The following is a 21,645-nucleotide window of genomic DNA, read 5'->3' as shown; positions in this document are numbered from 1 at the left end:
GAACACAGCTGCAATGTCCCTGGTTGGTCCTCAGCGTGGAGGCTGTCACGTGTGTTTACCTGCAAATGAATCTCAAAGACCCCAGTGATGGAGCCGTATCCAAGAAGACCCAAGAAATGAAGCAGCTATTTTCAAGCAAAGAGAAGGTCCATCTTGGTGGCTTGATTCCCATTCACATGAGCAAACAGCCCCAACTGCAGCTGTAAGGATTTCCCTCAAATAAAAATTCTTTGCATTTAAAGGGATTCTTTCTCAGAGCCAGAAAACATCTCAGATGGGAGGTGTGGGTAATTAAATGAAGCAAACATTTAAAAAGAGGCCCATGCATTTACATTCTTCCTTTCCCCTTCCCAGGCTAAGACATGGTAGTGAATCACACACTACAAAGGTCAGAGAGGGCCAGATTCCCTGCTGGGATAAATTGCAATGAATTAGCTGCATAGAAATCAAGGCTGCACTTCCACACAAAAAAGAAGCTAGACCTAGCACATCTAGCGTTGCCAACAGGAAGAGAGAAACCACCAGGCCTTTTCCTATACTATCAAAGGAGAATGCTTTTCACGACATGGTGAGCATTATCATTTTGCTATAATGCCAGCAGAGCATAAGAGAAAAGGTTTAAAAAAAAAAAAGTTGGCGTCCATGCATTGGAGGGTGAAACAAAGGCCTTCCTGAGATTCTTTGGGAGGATCTGAAAAAACAAAGGCATGTGGATTTTGTTTTCAGAAGGTGAAATGTGAACTTCTTTGACATCATCGGCCTTCAAGGACACAATCCCTTGGGATGTTGCTCTGGAGGAATCCTATTGAAATGGGGACAAGAACACAGAAAGGTGTTCTGCAACTTACATGAGCAGGAAACAAGGTGTGGTTTGGATGGGCTGATGTCAACTAAGCAAAGGCTCTTCCAAGCTGCTACTCTTCAGACTATTGAGAACATGATAGTGATCATCACAACTGCTGTTTGTTTGCTTGTTGTTGTTTTTGCTGTCAAGTCACAACATGTTCCCTCTAAGCTGCAGAGCCTTGTGAGCAAAAATTCTACTTCGTGAGCTGCAGGCATTCAAGTTGGGAGCTACTGCATAAATTAGTGCGCTCTGAGGTCATCCTTCCTGAGCGAAGACAAAAATGTGTGAGCTAGAGGCTAAAAATCTGTGAGCTAGCTCATGCTAACTCAGCTTAGAGGGAACACTGCTCACAACCAATTTATGGCAACCTTGTGCGGTTTTCAAGGCAAGTGAGGTTCAGAGGTGGTTTACCATTACCCGCTTCTGCATCGCCAACCTCAACTTCCTTGGTGGCCTCCCTTCCAAATGCTAACAAGGGTCTACCATGCTTAGCTTCCAAGGCGCAACAAGAGCAAGCTAGCTTGGGACATCCAGGTCAGGAGGTATGATGTACTGTTGATAATAAAGTTCAAGGCGTTCTTTGCATTTGTGGCCCAAGGAAATGCTCTGAAGAACTCAGCTCTGCTTCCTGGGAGTAAAGCTTGTAGAAAACAGCAAGAGTCCAAGAGCACCGTAAAGACTGACAGAATTTGTGGCAGGGGGTGAGCTGTGTGAGTCATTGCTCACTTCTTCTGAAACGTCTTCCGATACTGATATCAACTTAGCAAAAGTTCTGCCTTCAGATACTGAAGAAGTGAGCAGCGACTCACGAAAACTCATCTCCTGTCAGAAATGTTGTTAGTCTTTAATATGCTCTTGGACTCTTGCTCTTTTCTACTACTACAGACGGACTAACGTCTATCTGGATCCAGTTCCACGGATGCCAACAGGACTTAAGATGCAGATCTTAACCAGCAGGCTGGACAATATAGAAGACAGCCCTTCGAGGACCCTGGTGCCAAGCTCTTTAGGCTTGCATCCCACTAGAACCAGCACTTTGAATGGTGCCTGAAACAAACAGAACTTTCATCACCAAGGTGAAATGATCTCCTGTAGCCAAACTGACAGTTCCCTGGTAGCTGCATTTTGCACCAAATGAAGTTTCTGGACAGTTTTCAAATGTAACCGCACATAGCAGGCATTGCAGTGACCTAATCAATCCCAGCATGGATCGTCATGACCAGATCACGCACACCACTGTAACTGGTCATCAGCTGAAGGTGATAAATGTCACTACATGCCACAGGGGAGACCAGAACATCCAGCCATAGGCCAGGATCCGGCAGCACCCTGATGCTACAAGCCTGCTCCTTCAGGGGGACTGCAACACCCTCCAGAACACGCTGATTCCTCAGTCCCTGAGAGCAATATTTAATATTTAAGCAGAAGAAAGAAAGAGGAAGAGAGGAAGAGAGGAAGAGAGGAAGGAAGGAAGGAAGGAAGGAAGGAAGGAAGGAAGAAAGAAAGAAAGAAAGAAAGAAAGAAAGAAAGAAAGAAAGAAAGAAAGAAAGAAAGAAAGAAAGAAAGAAAGAAAGAAAGAAAGAAAGAAAGAAAGAAAGAAAGAAAGAAAGAAAGAAAGAAAGAAAGAAAGAAAGAAAGAAAGAAAGAAAGAAAGAAAGAAAGAAAGAAAGAAAGAAAGAAAGAAACTTAGGGCATAGCAGAACTTGGGAAGGGAGCAGACACTGTTCTTAATGCCCACCAGGATGTATGGCCACTTGCAGAGTAACCAGAATGGGTCCCTGCACTAATGACCTTGTCATTTGAAATGTATTGTGGAGAGGAGAAAGAGGGAAGGACAGGGGAAAGGAGAGTAAACAGGGGAAGAATTTGCATCTCAGTCATTTACATGTACATCTGCTTAGTTGCAATAAGACTAAGAAGGTAGGCCAAAGCTGGGTTTTGTGGGGCTTTGGAGGATGAGAGAAGGGGCATTGTGTGGGGGTAACTATCTTGGGGTCCTGAGTTCAGGGAAGGTGGCAAGGAAGTTGTTGAGGCTTTTGACTGAGGCTACAACCAAACATTCCAAAGTGAACTTGCAATCCACAAACACACACACATGCACGCCCCATCATAAGTGCACCTGTAAAAGGATAGAGGAAGATAATTGCAGTGGAGATGCAATGGATGAGGGGCTACTTAACTCTCCCCCCTCCTCACTGCTTTCTACTCAGCTCCTCTTACTGTCTACACCAAAACCTGCTTAGAGAAGGAGATCTCCATCACTGGAGGGGAGCAGATCCATACAGGGCTGGCTCACCCACTAGGCAAATTAGGCAGTTGCCTAGGGCACCAGGAGGGGGGGCCCAAATTGGGCTCCCCCCCAGCACCCCAGACAAATGCCTAATTTCCCCCTCCACCAAGGGCACTCTCAGAGGAGCGATGCCGCCCTCTCCCTTATTGGCTTTGATGCCGGCATTTTAGTCAAGCGTTCTCTTAAGAGAGCACACAACGAGGCTTTGCTCCCCTCTCCCTTTCAGTTCCAGAAGGGAGGGGGAAGCGAAGCCTCATGTGCTCTCTTAAGAGAACACTTTACTGAGAAGCCGGCATCAAAGCTGGTAAATGGGAAGCTGGCGTCAGTTCTCTGAGCATGCTGGGGGGGGGAGCTGGAGTACAGGGGAACAGGGGAGGGGGCTTGGTGCGTGCAGGGAGAGGGGAGGGGCAGCACCACAGAGCAGAGCTGCCAAGGGAGCGCAACACAGCAAGTCTGCCTGGGGCGCCATGCACCCTAGGGGTGGCCCTGGATCCATGTCACTCTACTGGATCACATTTTACTATTGTCTCTCCCTTTCTTCACCTTCCTCATATGGCTCTCCAGCAAGTCACCATGAAGGCCTGATTTAAACGTGGCTCAGATGAGGAACAACTTGTAGGACTTTGACTCACACAGGCTCAAATTGGAACATGGTCACCTTCTATCTAAAGTAGCTATGTGTGCCACAAAGCTGCCAACATCACGTTGGGAAATGCCTGGAGATTTGGGGGGTGGAGCCTAGGGCAAACAGGGCTTGGGAAAGGAGGGGCCTCAATGGGGTATAATGCCAAAGAAGCCAGCCTCTGAAGCAGCCATTTTCTCAAAGGGAAGTGATTCTAGGAGAACTTCAGGTTCCACCTGGAGGCTGATAACCCTAGTATTCATGTTACAATAGCAGGCCAGCCTGGGGTCAGTTCTGTAGCCGAGCCATGCAAAGGGCCACTTGGGGGCACTATGAGGAAGGTGTCTATGAACTGCAGACATCAAGTTAATGAGGGGAAGACTGGTGTAAGATTTTGCCCAGAATCTATCACAAGACTTCTTGAGTAATTGCAGAAGAAACTTCAATGAAGAAACATATAGCAAACACTTATAGCATATATACGCGCGGCTACTGCCTTACCAGACTAATATAAAATGAAACTTATAAGCTAAATATAGGTTATACGTTAATGGACCATCACCCCTCCCACCTAAAAACTCCCACTCGAAAGTCTTTGAATTATTTCTCAGGCCACAGTATTGCTCCCCATCAGGGTTGCATTCCAATTCACAGACATCTTCAGTCGGTACCTATCTTCCGTTACTAGGGAGATGAGATTAGGCCTGAGCTTCCCACTGTGACTTCCCCTCCATGGTGGCTTTCCTTCTTACAAATGTCCTCATACATAAAAGACTATAAGTTTAATATGATATATATAAATGAGTTAGTAATTAAGAACATAAATGTGTATGTTAGCGCAGTTATAGGTATAGATAGATACATATGGCAATGTAGATATGAATTTATGAGTGTAAATAGGAATATGTCTTGGATAATTGGCTCTTCATCAGCAACGATAATAGGGTTGCCAAGTCCAATTTAAGAAATATCTGGGGACTTTGGGGGTGGAGCCAGGAGACTTTGGGGGTGGAGCAAGGAGACATTAGGGGTGGAGCCAAGATCAAGGCTGTGACAAGCATAATTGAACTCCAAAGGGAGTTCTGGCTATCACATTTAAAGGGACAGCACACCTTTTCAATGCTTTCCTTCCCGAGGAAATAATGAAGGATAGGGGCACCTTCTTTTGGGGCTCATAGAATTGGACCCCCAGGTACAATCTTTTTGAAACTTGGGGGTATTTGGGGGAGAGGCACTAGATGCTATACTGAAAATTTGGTGCCTCTACCCCAAAAAATAGGGGGGGCCCCCCAGAGCCCCGGATACCCGTGGATCAATTCTCCATGATTTTCTATGTGAATAAATCTCCCTAGGGAATAATAGAGTTCCCAGCAGACATTTCCCTCCCACCCCCCCGCTTTCTGACAACCCTGAAGCGGGGGGAGGGCCTCCAAACCGGGGGATCCCCTGCCCCCACCTGGGGATTGGCAACCCTAAACGATAATACTACTAGGAAAATCAGCAAAGTGTATTCAAAGTACAGACGTGAAATGGATCCTTGTCAGGGATTTATACCTGACAACTGGAATCCCATCTTGGGCCTGCACCCCCACTGTCCAGGTCCAAAGTCACCCCAGGAGGCAATGAATAGACCTGGTGTTCTAAGCTTACTAGTGTTTTGCACAAATGAACAGTGCAGCCAATCAGACACTGTATGAGTGCCAAATTTTCGACATACCAGTGTCTTAGGATTGCAAACTCTAGGAGAAGATTTTTGTATTCTGGGATCTGTATAATGTAATAGGGATATTTGTTTGCTTAAAACATTTTAATACCACCTTTCCACCCAATCATGGTCCACAAGGCGGGGAACATAAAAACATTTAAACAATTAAAAATACAGTTAAAATTATAACAAAACACATAAATAACACTAGAAGGAGGGCCAATAACCATTATTGGTGGTATGTGGGATTGCCAGGTCTTACCTGGCTGCTGGCAGGGGATTTTAGTCCTCTGTCTTGGGGTTCTTTTCGTGCACGCAAAGCACATGTGGTGCAATGACATCACCCAGAAATGACATCATTGCACTGGGAATGTCATACAGGGATGCTCTATCATTGGGGGAGGGGAACGATTATTAGAGTTTCCCCCCAAATGATAGAGCATCCCCTATGTGGTGTGCCCCATGCAATGGTATCACCTCCAGGGGACATCATTGCACTGGACACATTGGGCATTATGGAGCTCTTTGGAGGCGGGGTTCCCCCCACTAGCCAGCTCCGTGCCAGCAGATTTGAGGTCTGAAAGTCAGGGAAAACCCACCCCTGTTGGGGGAAATGGGAACCCTAGGGTAGGACAGATGAAACAAAAAAAAGTATTCACATGCTAGTAAATAGATCAATAAAGGGAGACAGACAGATCACCCAGGAGAAGGATTTTCAGCATTTTAGTACCACAACAGAGAAGGCCTTTCTCTGGTCAACATTCTTCTAGCTTCACTAGAGGCAACCAAAGCAGGGCCTCCTGGGCCTACCAGACTGAGTGGATAGGTTTGTGTGGGGGATGGCAGTCTTTAATTTATGTTGGCTCCCGGCCACACGAGGCTTAAAGGTCCACACCAGAACCTTGAATTGAGAAGTACATTGGGAGGCAGTGCAGATGGAACAAGACTGGAGTGATATAACCGGTACAGCCCACTTCAGACATCACTCTGGCCACAGCATTCTGGACCAACTGTAGCTTCTGTACAGTTTTCCAGGGTAGTCCCATGTAGCACTTGTTGCAGTAATCTAATCTATCTACTCTAGATGTTCCGAGGGCATGCACTACAGTGACAAGATCTTTTCTGTCTAGAATGAGCCACAGCTAGCCAACCAGCCAGAGCTGTTTGCAAGGCATCCGTGGCCACCACTGCCACCTGCATTTCCAACAGGAGGCTCAGGTCTAGGAGCATCCCTAACCCCAAGCTATGAGCCTGCTTCTTTAAGGGGCATGCAAGCCTATCCAGAACAGCGTATAACCCATTCCCCAGGTCAGAACTTCCCCCCACCAGGAACACCTCCATTTTGTCAGGATTAAGTTTCAGCTTGCTAGCTCTCATCCATTCCAAAACTGCCCCCCAGGCACCTCTTCAGTTTCCACAGTCACCTTGGGATCTGCTGGTAGTGTGAGATAGAGCTGAGTGTAATCTGCAATTGGTAGCAGCTCTCCCAGCAGCTTTGCATAGTTATTGAAAAGCAAGGGGGACAAAGTGAAACCTTGCAGAACCTCACAGGCCAAAGACCAAGGGGCAGCGCAGCAGAACCCCAACAACACACTCTGAAAACTACCCTTCAAGTAGGACTGGGACCATCACAGGACAGTGCCTCCCTGTCTCGGTGATTCAGAAGGATACCATGATCATTGGTATCAAAAGCCACCAAGAGGTTGCACTTTCCCGTACATCTTCTAGAGTATGTCATCCATCAGACTGAGCAACAAGTCTCATAACCAGGCCTGGAATTAGATTGGAATTGATCCAAACAATTAATCCTTTTAATTTAGGAATCTCTGAAGTCAACTGGGCGCCGCTTGTTCAATTGCCTTGCCCAAGAATGGTGCATTTGAGACTGGATGGTAGTTATTCAACTCTCCTGGGTCCAGAGTAGGTTTCTTTAGAAGCGGACAGAGCACAACCTGCTTCGAGGCAGGAGTGACCATCACGTCTCTCAGGGAAGCAGTTACTGTCTTCAGGACCTAGCATTGACAGTTTGGGTTGCCAATGGGCCTGGAGAAATATGTCTTGACCCTTGAATAGGGATTTAGTGTGTAGAAATGGGCATGGAAGGAAGTGACTTCACTTGGTCAATAACATCCCACTGAGTGTATGTTAAAGAGACGCGGCATTTCTTTCCCTCCAGTGGGCAACGCTGAACTTGTAAAAATTAGCTGCTGTTAATATTGATAGAGCATAAAAAGGATTTAAAGAATGGCCTTCTAATTATGGAGTGCTTCAAAGACTGTCGCTGTGCTCCAGTTGACCGTTTCTGCCTGGCCACGACATTAAATCAGGGAGGCTTTAATTATTCAGGCTGCAATCCTGAAGTGTAAGGATGTGTCACTGGAAACCGAGATAAAGTTAATTCGTGCATGGTATGTATGGTAATTCATGCATTACTATGTATGGGTGTGAAAGTTGGACAATGAGGAAAGCTCACAGGAAGAAAATAGATTCATTTGAAATGTGGGGTTGGACAAGAATTTTATGGATACCATGGGCCGCCAAAAAGACAAATCAGTGGGTTCTAGACAAAATCAAGCCTGAACTCTCCCTAGAAGCTAAAATGACCAAAAAGAGGCTGTCGTACTTTGGTCATGTGACAAGAGGAGAAGAGTCACCGGAAAAGACAATAATGCTAGGAAAGGTTGAAGACAGCAGAACAAGAGGAAAACCCAACTTGAGATGGATTAACTCAGTCAAGGAAGCCACTGTGGCTCTCCATTTGCAAGACCTGAGCAAGGCTGTTAACAAGAGGACATCTGGGAGGTCATCAATTCATAGTCATCATAAGTCAGACATGTCTTGACAGCCCTTCACACACACACACACAATCCTCAGAACACTTACCTGTGATTAAACCTTCTGGAATAAAATGGGATTCACATCTGAAGAGACCTGTTTAAGGATTGCCTCAAAGGCCACCCCCATGACACTCTAGCCATTGCAGCGCTATCCGTACCTGATCGGTATGATCAGTACTCACCCTGCCTTTGCTTCACTACTGGAACTGCAGTTTTCACAACTTTGTGCCAAGGCAGAAAAGACACTTGAAAACATCCCCATATTAACACCTCATCAGCTTCCCAGGGTTGTGGGCAAACAGAGCCTTCCTCATGGAGGAAATAAGATTTTCCTTGTCATGCAGATGTAACCCCATAGTGCAGAGGGAGGGAGGGAGCTTCCTGCCACGACTTTGAGCCCATCTGCCTCAGGTTAGGACACACAGAGACACAGTGAGACTTAGGTGAGCAAATAGTGTGTGGTGGGTGCATATTAAACTTGGCAGTGATATTATTCTGCCCCTCTGTAAAAGTTTTTTTTAAAAAAAATAAAGACTATTTCTATCATTTGGAATGGCTGTTCTTTAAACTTTCAGGGAATGGTTATGCATCAGTCTGTGTCCCTATCCGTCATGGATCCCGTGTGTGTTACAGAGGGCTCTGATTAGTAATGAGAAGCAAACCGTTGTTTTTCCAGAAAAGCTTCTTTGCCACTAGTGATCTTTTCCCTGAGAAATCCTTGAAAGATCTTCTAAGGATCCCCTGAGTTCCCCAGAGCACAGTTTGAGAAATACCAGTCTTAGGGATGCCAGCTTCTAGTTGGGGCCTGAGGATCCCCCCAGAATTATAGCTCATCTTCTAACTAGAGAAATAATCTCCCCTTGAGAAAATGGATGTTTTGGAGGGTGGTCTCTATGACACTGTACTCTACTCAGATCTCTGTCAGGCCTGTAGCTAACCATGGGTCCACAGAGCCTGCCCCCCTGATAGTTTTGGGGGGCCCTCACCCACATCCCATCATCCCCATCTCAGGGCCGCCACTCTCCCACCTCACAGGGTGTCTGTTGTGGGCAGAGAAGATATAGGAGATTGTAAGCCACTCTACATCTCTGATTCAGAGAGAAGGGCGGGATATAAATCTGCAGTCTTCTTCCTTCACCCTTCCCTCACAATTTAAATTGTGCAGGAGGGACATGCTGCTGTCCTTCCTGTGCCACTTAAAGGACCTGCCAATCAGTTGATCGGTGGGTCCTAACTCATGGGGGAGAGGTGGAAGAAGCAGCCACCAGCATCCCATGTGATTTAAAGTGCCTACCAATCAGCTGATAAGGGCCCTTTAAATAACACGGGAGTGGCAGCAGCTGCTCGTGCATGCCCCTCCTGTGTGATTTCAATTGCAAAGGGAGAAGAGTGGCCCCCAACTGTTTCAGCTTTCTGGTCTCACCCCCATGCGACCCCCCTGGCCTCTAGCTACAAGGCTGTCCCCTGTCCTCCCAGAGATTTCCATCTCCAGATTTCCAGGACTTTCCCAACTTGGAACTTGACAACCCTACCCTCTCTCCACCACTGGTGGCCAGGAGGCATCCGGCATCTCGAACAGGTCTGGACCACAGGAGAAAGGTCATTGTTTACTCTTCCTGGAATGGGAAAAAAAAATCACGTCTAGAAAGCTTTCAGTTGCTCTGCTTTTCAAAACACTTGGGTGCTATAGATGGGTGTTCTGATACAAATGAGCAAACGTATTCTTTAACAGACTTCTTACAACAAATCCAAAATGAAAAAAAGCGACAGCTGAAAATGCAATACTGCTTACTTCACAGGGTGATCATCAGGTTTGTTGGGTATGTTGGTTACTTGGTATCCTATATATAAAAGCCTAACCATATTAGGGGCAACTCACCTACCCTCCCTTTGGCTGAGCCGCATGTCACTCAAAGAGGAACCCCATCCTCCAGCCCCAGGACAGACAAGGATTGGGCCACTGGGGAAGCTGATAGGCAGTGGGTGTTACTAGGTAACAAAGCTTGGTTCTGTCAATAAAAGGCTGGGGTGAGGAGATGCTTTCCAGGGCTATTTTCGCCTTTGAGAGAGCTCAGTTCAGTATTATTATTACAGTTAATGACCAGATCCAGTTTCAGTTTCAGTTTATTTCAATTTATATCCCGCCCTTCCCATCGAAGCGGCTCAGGGCGGCTTACAACACATAAGAACTAACATAGGTTTTGGATTTAAAATACAGCAAATTACACCATTAAAACAGTAAAATGGTAAAACATATAAAACAAGCGATCTATCAGAATACTACACTGCAATCTTCTATAGAATTTCCAATGCCAGTTAGTTATAGGCCAGCCGGAAAAGGGCTGTCTTACAGGCCCTGCAGAACTGGCCAAGGTCCCGCAGGGCCCTCACCTCCTCCGGCAGCTGATTCCACCAGCAAGGGGCCGTTACCGAGAAGGCCCTGTCCCTGGTGGATTTCAGACGGGCCTCTTTTGGCCCGGGGATATCAAGCAGATTTTGAGAGCCCGATCTCAGCACTCTCTGGGGAACATGTGGGGAGAGACGATCCCTAAGGTAGGCAGGTCCTGGGCCATATAGGGCTTTAAAGGTATTAACCAGCACCTTTTACTGGACTCGGTATATTATTGGCAGCCAGTGCAGATCCCGAAGCCCTGGCCGAATGTGCTCCCATCTTGGGAGCCCTAATAACAGCCGGGCAGCAGCATTCTGCACTAACTGCAACTTCCGGGTTCAGCACAGGGGCAGCCCCATGTAGAGGGCATTACAGTAATCCAACCCTGAGGTGACCGTTGCATGAATCACCGTTGCTAGATCGTCATGCTCCAGGAAAGGAGCCAACTGCCTCGCCTGCCTAAGATGGAAGAATGCAGACTTAGCAGTGGCTGCTATTTGAGCCTCCATTGTTAGGGAAGGCTCCAATAGTATCACCAAACTCTTGACCTTGTGCGCCACTGTCAGCGGCGCACCGTCAAAAACTGGCAGGGGGATTTCCCTTCCCGGGCCACTACGGCCCAAGCAAAGGACCTCTGTCTTCGCCGGATTTAGCCTCAGTCTACTCAGCCTTAGCCACCTAGCCACGGCCTGTAGCGCCCGGTCCAAATTTTCTGGGACACAGGTAGGCCAGCCGTCCATAAGCAGATAGAGCTGGGTGTCATCAGCGTACTGATGACAACCCAACCCATACCTCCGGGCAATCTGGGCAAGGGGGCGCATATAGATGTTAAATAACATCGGGGAGAGCACCGCCCATTGAGGAACTCTGCAGTCAAGCGTGTGTCTCCGGGACAGTTCACCCCCAATCGCCACCCTTTGTCCCCAACCCTCAAGGAAGGAGGAAAGCCATTGTAAGGCCAACCCCTGAATCCCCGCGTCGGCAAGGCGACAGGTCAGTAACCAATGGTCGACCGTATTGAACACGGCCAATAGGTCCAACAGCATCAGCACCGCCAAGCACCTCGATCCAGATGCCGTTGAAGGTCATCTACCAGGGCAACCAGCACCATATCCGTCCTGTGGCCCGGGCGAAAGCCGGACTGATGGGAATCAAGGACGGAAGCATCCTTCAGGAAACTCTGAAGCTGCATCACCACTGCCCTCTCGATGAGTTTGCCCAGAAAGGGCAAATTTGAGACTGGCCGGTAGTGTGCCAATTCGGCCGGATCTAACATTGTTTTTTTCAAGAGGGGACAGACCACCGCCTCTTTGAGCTGTGTTGGAAAGTGCCCTTCCATCAGGGATCTATTTATGATATCCCGTACAGGATATCTGAGCTCCCTCTGGCAGATTTTAATAAGCCAGGAGGGGCATGGGTCCAAATTGCAGGTTGTTGGGCGTGCAGATAAGAGGATCCTGTCAACTTCCTCCAGGCTGAGAGCACTGAAACCATCCAGAACACGATCCGAAGACAGGCACAGAGCCTCGGGTTCACAAACTGTCTCTAATATGGCAGGGAGGTCGCGGTGGAACAACGCGATCTTATCTGCAAAAAAATTCGCAAAAGCCTCACAGCCAATCTCCAATTCATTAGAATTTGGTCTGCCTTGTGGCAGCGTTGTAAGAGTCCGAATTATATTGAACAGTTGTGCCGGGCGCGAAATTGCAGACGCAATCTTAGCCGCAAAGTATGTTTTCTTTGCGGTTTTGACCGCCATCTCATAGGACTTCATAATCTCTCTATAAGATTTTGAGTCGCTTCGTCTCGAGTACACCGCCATTGCCTCTCTAGTCGTCTGAGTCCCTGTTTTAATTGCCAATGTGTCGGCTTTAAACAAGGGCGCAGAGGACGCCTAGGTGCGATCTCATCGATGGCTCTGGAGAGTCTATCATTCCAAGACTCCACCAGATCATCTAAGGAATCGCCAGGGGGCCAGGGATCTCACAGCACCGTCATGAACCGCTCCAGGTCCATCAAGCTCCGCGGGCGAGCCAAAATACGCTCGTCGCCTAAACAGGCTTGGGGTGGCACATCCACACAAGCCTTGAGGGCATAGTGATCCGACCATGGCACTGCTTTGGCAGTAATAACTGACAGAAACATTATCAGGTATACAGGTATACAAGTTAAGCTCTAATTAAAGGGAGAACTCATTAGGGCCAGTCCTGACTAGGGCTGCCAGCTCCAGGTTGGGAAATTCCTGGAGATTTTGTGGTAGAGTCTACAGAAGCCAGAGTTTGGGGAGGGGAGAGGCCTCAGATGAAAATAATGTCATAGAGTCCACCCTACAAAGCAGTTATTTTCTCCAGGGGGAGAGAGATCTGTTGTCTGGAGTTCAGTTGTGATCCCAGGAGATCTTCAGGCTCCACCTGGAGGTTGGCTACACTGGGCCTGGCTGTTTGCTCCTCTTCAGAAACAACACCCCCCCCATGATAGCCAGTGTGGTGTAGGAGTTAGCGCTTCAGAGCAACATCTGCCAGACCCAGGTTCTTTCTGTGGATGCTGACTGGGTGATTTTTGACCACTCACAGACTTTCAGCCTAACCTATTTCACAAGGCTGTTGCAAAAGAGGGAGAGACGAATGGTGTAAGCTGCTTTGGTTCCCACTGTCATTTTCCTAGGTAGAGACGCAGGGAGGGGGGAGAAGATGGAAAGCTGAAGTAAGTTGATGGTTGGCTGAGAAAGAGATAGGGTTGCCAACTTCAGGTTGGGAAATTCCTGGAGATTTGAGGAGTGGAGCCTGGAGAAGGTGGGATTTGAGGAGGAGTGGGACCTCCAACAAGTACAATGCCTTAGATTCCACCCTCCAAACCAGTCATTTCCTCCTGAGGAACCATTGTTGCCAATCTCTGAAGGTCACTCAGAGATCACTCTCTCCAGATGGCAAAGATCACCTCCCCTGGAGAAAATAGCTGCTTTGCAGGGTGGACTCTGTGTCATTATACCCTGCTGAGGTTACTTCCCTCCTGCTTTGGTCTGCACTGTGGAGACTGTACTTTTCCTAGGAAGAGGTTGCAGGGAGGGGAGAGGAGATGGAAAATTAAAGTCAGATCAATTCTCTGTAAAGAAAACAGTCACCTTGAGGCACATACTCTATGGTATACCATAATACAACCAGTCCAGGCTAAAAAAACCATCAGATCATGCCACAAGGGTAGGAGGGAGTGAATGCCTTCATTTGGGTGGGTGATTAGGTGGGAAGACAGCAAGGGTGGGTGGGCACTTGCCCAGAGTCTCTTTCTAGAACCCATCGTATTTTTTCACAATGGGTCTTATTTCTAGTTTGTTATATAAATACTGTTAATATTATTGTCATAATTTTTAAATGCCTCTCATAATCCTTGGCAGTGTATTAACTGTGCTAACCTTCATGTTGTAGGATCATAATAACTTTTCTGGTTTAGCTTGAAAGAGTGATGAAAAAAACATTACCCTGATAAGATTTCCCTCTGATGCAGGCCAATTGAGGCAGCCACCTTAAAAAGTTGAATCTGGGGCATCAGGAAAAGAAGCAGTATGGGATTCAAACTGAGATGAGTTTTCAGGAATGCATTTTCTCCATACCAAAAAACCCTTCAAGTAAAAAACTAAACATCCCAGGAAAAGTATTAGCTTACCCTTCACCCTGATATAACAGTGGTTCGATGTGTGGGGATATTTGGTCATGTTTGAGTTTCCCCCTGTCACGACTGAAGCAGAGAAATAACGAGGTCTGCACACATTACTGGTATGAAACGAATTTTACTTCTGGCACCATAAGCAGAACTTAGTCGACCATAAGCCCCAAAATGACTAAGTTAAAATTATCCCACATACAGCCAGGTTTTATTCATACAGGCGCAGGCTTCACAAGTTATCTGATTTAACATTCTCCACCCCCCTGTATCTTTTTTTCAGTACTTTTCCATACCTCCTGTCTCCATGCGTTATCAGCTTCAGCAAGAAGCTTCTCTAAGGCCTCTTTGTTATCTAATACACATCCAGAGGCCTCAATGAGGTCACTGTCTCTAATCTAATTTACAACCTTGAATTCGCACCCACTTGGACTGTGTGCTTCTAACGAAGGGTTGCATCAGACATCTTAATTTTAAAGGCAGAAGTATACTTTTATTCATTATTATAGGGGTATTTATTAATTATTCAGGGGTCCCCCTTCACGACTCAGGGGGGTCTCATCAATTGCTGCCGCCACTCTGGGTTAAGGGTCTCCCTTGAGAAGGCCCAGAGTACCCTCCCAAGCCCTTCATGCCTTCTTTAGCTTAGGCCAAATAATAGGCGTGAGGACCAGGCAGAGTGAACAACAGCAAAAAGGTTTATTTTAAGGTTAGTGCAATATAAACAAACAAGGTACATAAAACAGTAAAAGGGGTGAAGGGAAAAATAACCAATGCTGTAACGCGTCTGAACTTACTGTCCCTGACTGTCTCAGTCAGTCTTGGGCCTACTCACCCTATCTCACAGGGTGAGGGTCTCTCCCTGGCAGCAGCTCTTCCTCAGCTCTGCCTCCTAGGAAAAAAACACCCACTTCCTGGGCTTGGCCTTTATATTCTCTTCCCAGGCCCCATCCCTCTCTGGGCCTGTTTCCTTCCAAAACCCTCGCTGCCCAATCAGAGGGTCAGAGGGGATCCTGGGAAATGTAGGCTCTTCTCAGTACTCCTAAGCAGGCTTCCCTGGGGCCTGCAGGCCTTGCTAGGCCCAGGATCATGACACCCCCACTCCAAAGTATTTCAGTGCTCATATAGACTGAAGGAAAACCAGATCGAACCTAAGGGCACAGTTCACCCAGCCTTTTTGAAATAAACATTCATTCCAACGAGGCATGCAAAGGAGAGTTTCCAGGTGGGTTGTGACCCATGTTAATTAGTTGAAGGAGTGCCACCTAGATTTTATACTGTGCAGCCTTGAGTTCTCTTGATATAACCAAATGCTCCTCTCCTACCAATGTTGGTACATAGTGCCAGAGAGAAGCAACATGAGTTTTAAAGCACAAACTCATCATCATCATTACTACTAGTGATTCATTGCTGGTCAGGAAAAATACTACTAGTAGTGATTGTAATATAGCACAGTGCAGTATAGCAGGGGTCCCCAACCCCCGGGCCATGGACCGGTACCAGTCCATGGCCTGTTAGTAACCGGGCTGTGAGCTGTATAATTATTTCATTATATATTACAATATAGTAATAAGACACTGGATTTATATCCCGCCCTCCACTCCGAATTTCAGAGTCTCAGAGCAGCTCACAATCTCCTTTATCTTCCCCCCCCCCCCCCACAAGAGACATCCGCTGCTGTTACCGTCGGCTTCACTCCATTTCTGCCGCTCAGGAGCACTCTGTCAATAAAAGACTTGTCCTTACAAGTTGGAGAGTGTCTTCAATTGAGGATATCTACAGAGCCCCGTGGTGCAGAGTGGTAAAGCTGCAGTACTGCAGTCCGAACTCTCTGCTCATGACCAGAGTTTGATCCCGGCAAAAGCTGGATTCAGGTAGCCAGCTCAAGGTTAACTCAGCCTTCCATCATGGGGGGGGAAAGCGTAGATGACTAGGGAAGGCAATGGCAAATCACCCTGTAAAAAGTCTGATGTGAAAACATCGTGATGCAACATCACCCCAGAGTTGGAAACAACTGGTGCTTGCACAGGGGACTACCTTTACCTTTTTTTTTACAGAGCTAACAATTTCACCTTCAGCACTTATTGAGTCTTAATGTCTTGTTAGTTAAGCAATGGAACTGCTGAGGGGTACCATCTTCGGGACAGGGATATTGGTGAATCTGGTAGCAGCAGATGCTGTTCCATGGTCAAACCACTATGCCCTGAAAGTCCAGCTGGACCTGCAACTCCACTCCCATTTATGCTCACCCATGGAGCAAAATGGACCCAGAGTGGTTACAGGAGGCCTTGCAGGATCCAATGCCCCCTGGTGGGTCGTTAGATGATCTTGTGGAGGGCTGGTATTCCTGGTTCTCCACTGCCATCGATGATATTGCCCCTGGCACCCTCTTCGCTGTTGTACCAAGGCAGTGCCCTCGTACTCCTTAGACCTGTTCAGGATGAAATGACAGCTTAGACGTTAGACTGAGTGTGGCAGTATGCTCGTGATGAAGAGTCCAGAAACTCTTATAGAATGCTTATGAAAGTCTATGAGAAGGCTGTGAAGTCCACTAAGAAAAATTTCTACACAGCCTCCATAGGGTCTGCAAAGTCGCGCCCAGCCCAATTATTTAGAGTGATTCGGTCCTTGACAATTTTGCCATCAAGCAATAAAAAAGATAGGGAATTGGACATTGGTTCTGAGGCCTTTGCAACATATTTCGCAGATAAAATCTTGACTCTCCACCAGGACCTCCAACCGTGGTTGATACAGTACATGAACTGGAAGCCCCTTGGCTGTCACATGGTCCAAAACTGGACCACTTCAGTCGACTCACATTTGAGGATGTAGACAGGATTCTGGTTACAGTGAAACCTACTACCTGCCCCCTGGACCCCTGCCCATCCTGGCTTGTGAAGGCCTGCCAGGATGATATCAGGGCTTCTCTGGGTGATATTGTTAACCTGTCCCTGACAAGTGGGACATGCCCAGAGAAATTAAAGAAGGTGGTAATCCGGCTGCTTTTGAAGAAATCATCGCTGGACCCTATGGTTCAAGCTAACTACCACCCAGTTTTGAACTTATCATTCCTGGGAAAGATGGTCGAGAAAGTGGTGGCAGAGCAGCTACAGATCTTCCTGAATGAAACATCCATCCTGGACCCATTCCAATCCGGTTTCTGCCCAGGCCACGGGATGGAGATGGTACTAGTCGGCCTCACAGATAACCTAAGAAGACATCTGGACCAAGGCGGGTTGGCTCTGCTGATTCTTCTCAACCTGTTAGCAGTATTTGACATGATCGACTATGATCTATTGCCCCACCGCCTCACCGTCACTGGAAGGGGGGGCAGGTAACCTTGCAATGGTTTTCCTCCTTCCTCCAGGGACAGGAACAAAGGGTGATATGTGGAGTGACACAGGGAGCTATTCTCTCGCCCATATTATTTAACATCTATATGCACCCCCTTGCCCAGATTGCCCGAGGTTTTGGACTGGGTTGTCACCAGTATGCTGATGACACCCAGCTCTATCTGTTGATGGATGGCAGACCATCTTCTGCCCCTGAACATCTGTCCAAGGCATTAGATGCCATAGCGGGATGGTTACAGCAGAGCTGACTGAATTTAAATCCAACTAAGTTGGAGGTCCTGTGCCTGAGTCGAGGGGGGGGGGGTTGTGCACCCAGTTCCCAACCTTGGATGACGCTGTGTTAGTGCCAACCCAACAGGTGAAGAGTCTGGGAGTGATCCTGGATGCCTCATTTTCTAAGGAGGCCCAGGTCACAGCAGCTGCCGGGTCTGATTTCTTCCATCTACAGCAGATCAAGCAGCTAGCACCATATCTTTTCCCCCAAGACCTGGTTACAGTGACCCATGAAATGGTAACTTCCAGACTAGATTACAGTAACTCGCTCTACACTGGCTTGCCCTTGAAGCTGATTAAGAAACTACAGCGAGCACAGAATGCGGCAGTTTGCCTGCTGACTGCATCACTTGTACAGGTGAGGATGAGGCCGGTGCTCCGCAGCCTGCACTGGCTGCCTATAGAATACCGGATTCGCTTCAAGGTGTTAGTTCTGACTTTTTAAGCCTTATGTGGCCTGGGACCAACATACCTGCAGGACTGTCTCTTCCCATATATGCCCTGGAGGTTGCTTCATTCAGCCTCCTAAGATAGGCTGACTGTCCCCAGACCAAGAGATGCCCATCTTGCCTCTATCAGGGCCAGGTCTTTCTCAGTCCTTCCCTCAGCTGATGGAATCAGCTCCCTATGGAGATCCAGGCCTTATCTGGCTTGTTAGCCTTTCATAGGGCCTGTAAAATGGAGCTGTTTCAACAGGTTTTTGGGTGAGGTGACAGGCTATTCATTAGATTGGTTGGCTTCCCCTACTGTACTATCCTACTGCGCTGTTTCACTGTTTTGTATTGTTACACCATTCTACTATATGGTCCTGAGTAGATCATGAGCTACTCATTGCAAAATTCAGGCTTAAGCTGAAGAAAACTGGGGAAACCATTAGGCCATTCAGGTTTGACCCTTATCACATCCCTTATAAATATACAGTGGAGGTGAAGAATAGGTTTAAGGAACTAGAGTTGATAGACAGAGTGCCTGAAGAACTATGGATGAAGGTTCATGACATTGCACAGAAGGCAGCAATCAGAACCATCCCAAAGAAAAAGAAATGCAAGAAAGCAAAGTGGCTGTCTAATGAGGCTTTACAAATAGCTGAGGAAAGAAGGACAGCAAAAGGCAAAGGTGAAAAGGAAAGCTTCACCCAACTGTATGCAGATTTTCAGAGAACAGCAAGGAGAGATAAGGAGGCCTTCCTGAAGGAACAATGCAAAGCAATAGAGGAAAATAATAGAATGGGAAGGACAAGAGATCTCTTCAAGAATATTGGAGAAATCAAGGGAACGTTTCGTGCAAAGATGGCCATGATAAAGGACAAAAATGGTAGGGACTTAACAGAAGCAGAAGAGATCAGGAAGAGGTGGCAAGAACACACAGAAGAATTATACAAGAAGGATCTCAATGTCCTTGACAACCAGGACAGTGAAATTGCTGACTTTGAGCCAGACATCTTGGAGTGTGAAGTCAAATGGGCCTTAGACAGCATTACCAACAATGCTGAAGCTGAAGCTCACTTACCAGATGCTGAAGCTGAAGCTCAAATACTTTGGCCACCAAATGAGAAAGGAGCACTCCCTGGAGAAGATACTGATGCTGGTAAAGACAGAAGGCAAAAGAAGAAGGGGACAGCAAAAGATGAGATGGCTGGACAGCATTACTGATGTAACAAACACAAATTTTAGCAGACTTCAGAGGATGGTGGAAGACAGGAGGGCCTGGCATGACTTTGTCCATGAGGTCGCAAAGAGTCGAACTCGACTGTGCGACTAAACAACAAACCTACCGGCGTGGGGTGGGGGGCTTTTAAAAGGGTTTATTTGACATAGCAATACACCAATATAAACAGTATACCCATGCCAATTGTCCTTTTTAAAAAAGCTTTCTGGTGGTGTGAAAGAGAATGACTGCCACAGGGGAAATGGAGGCAAACCTGCCATGTAAAAACCTCATTGCCAGTACACTGCATAGATCCCTAAACAGACAATGGGGCTTCCACCGAAAAATGTTGCTGCATGGGAAAAGTCCTTCCTTCCTCCTGCTCTGAAAAGCGCCATTCCAGGCCCCTTCTGGTACTGACATTACCACTCCCTTGGCCAGGACTTGACCTGGCCCTGGTTCTGGGCTCACCTTTTCCCGCCTAAGGGTCCTCACACAAAGCCAAGAGCCTCTCTTCCCAGATTCTACCACCAGCCTTGTTTGACTGATATAATTCTATTTAACTACGCTATACTGTTTCAACAGTTTTATGGTGTTCCACATTGATTCTATTTTAATTTAATCACTTTAATGGGATATTGCATTTTCATATCTAGGAAACCTCCAAATTTGTCTGATTAACATTTGAGAATCAATATGTTTAACAGGAAAGTATACAATTACACAGAACAAATTACCCCACACGTTGGGGTGGGCAGGGATTTTCCTGTCACTTTGAGAAGACTAATTAGGGTGGAAAGTACTGTGCCATTGGATGCTGGTCCGAGTTCTACTTGTGCCCATGCAAATAAAACTCATCCTCTTGCTGGGGGAGACGGTTTGATTTGATTTGATTTTTTTATTTATACCCCGCCCTATCCTGCAAGCAGTAAAAACAAACATCAGAATTAAAATATCATTAAACAATTTCAATAGTCAGAACAGCATATTCAAAAGAGACAGGCACTATTTCAAGCATAAACTGCAAAAAAAAAAAACCAGCAGGTGTATGGCCAATGACTGTCAGCTCTATATAAGCACCTTGAGTGTAAAATGGTGGGTGGAAGGGATGCCCACCAGATCAGCTAAAAGCCTGGTGGAAGAGCTTCATCTTGCAAGTCCTGCAGGGCTCAAATCTCCAAGGGAAGCTCATTCCATCAAGCAGGGGCTTGGACCAAAAAGGCCCTGGCCCTTGTCGAACCCAGTCAGGTGTCCTCAGGCCCAGGGACAGCAAGAAGATGTTGTGAGGCAGACCTCAGAGCCTGGGAGGCTCATATGGGAAGAGGCAGTCCCATAGATATGCAGGGCCCTGGCCATAAAGGTCCTTAAAGGTGAGAACTAATACCTTTAAATGGATCCGGTACTCAAGAGGCAGCCAGTGCAGTTTGCGCAGCGCCAAGTGCATCTGCGCCTGCACAGGCCTATATGCTAACAGGTGGGCTGCTGCATTCTGCACCCGCTGGAGTTTCCGGAGTAGGATCAAGGGTAGCCCCACATAGAGAGAGTTACAATACTCTAATCTGGAAGTGACCGTTGCATGAATCACTGTGGCTAGATCGTGGGAGGTAAGGTAGGGGACCAGCTGCCGAGCCCACCTCAGATGGAAGAAGGCAGCCCTTGCAGTAGCGGCAACCTGGGCCTCCATAGATAAAGAGGCATCCAGGAGTACCCCCAAACTCTTCACTTCTGTCGAGGGCATCATTTGGGTACCATCAAAGAGTGGGAGCCTGATCCCATTCCCAGTTCCCCCCAGACCCAGGACTTCTGTCTTTGATGGATTCAGTTTCAGCCGGCTCTGACGTAACCAGCCAGCCGCGGCTTGCAATGCCTCACCCAGTTCTTCCGGGGTAGAGACCAGGTGGCCGTCCATAAGCAGATAGAGCCGGGTCTCATCAGCATACTGGTGACAACTCAGCCCATATCTTCGAATCATCTGGACGAGGGGGTGTATATAGATATTGAATAGCATTGGGGAAAGAATTG

The sequence above is a fragment of the Heteronotia binoei genome, chromosome 14, assembly GCF_032191835.1.
Source record: "Heteronotia binoei isolate CCM8104 ecotype False Entrance Well chromosome 14, APGP_CSIRO_Hbin_v1, whole genome shotgun sequence".
NCBI classification, from domain to species: domain Eukaryota; kingdom Metazoa; phylum Chordata; class Lepidosauria; order Squamata; family Gekkonidae; genus Heteronotia; species Heteronotia binoei.
Note: the sequence above shows the minus strand (reverse complement) of the source record.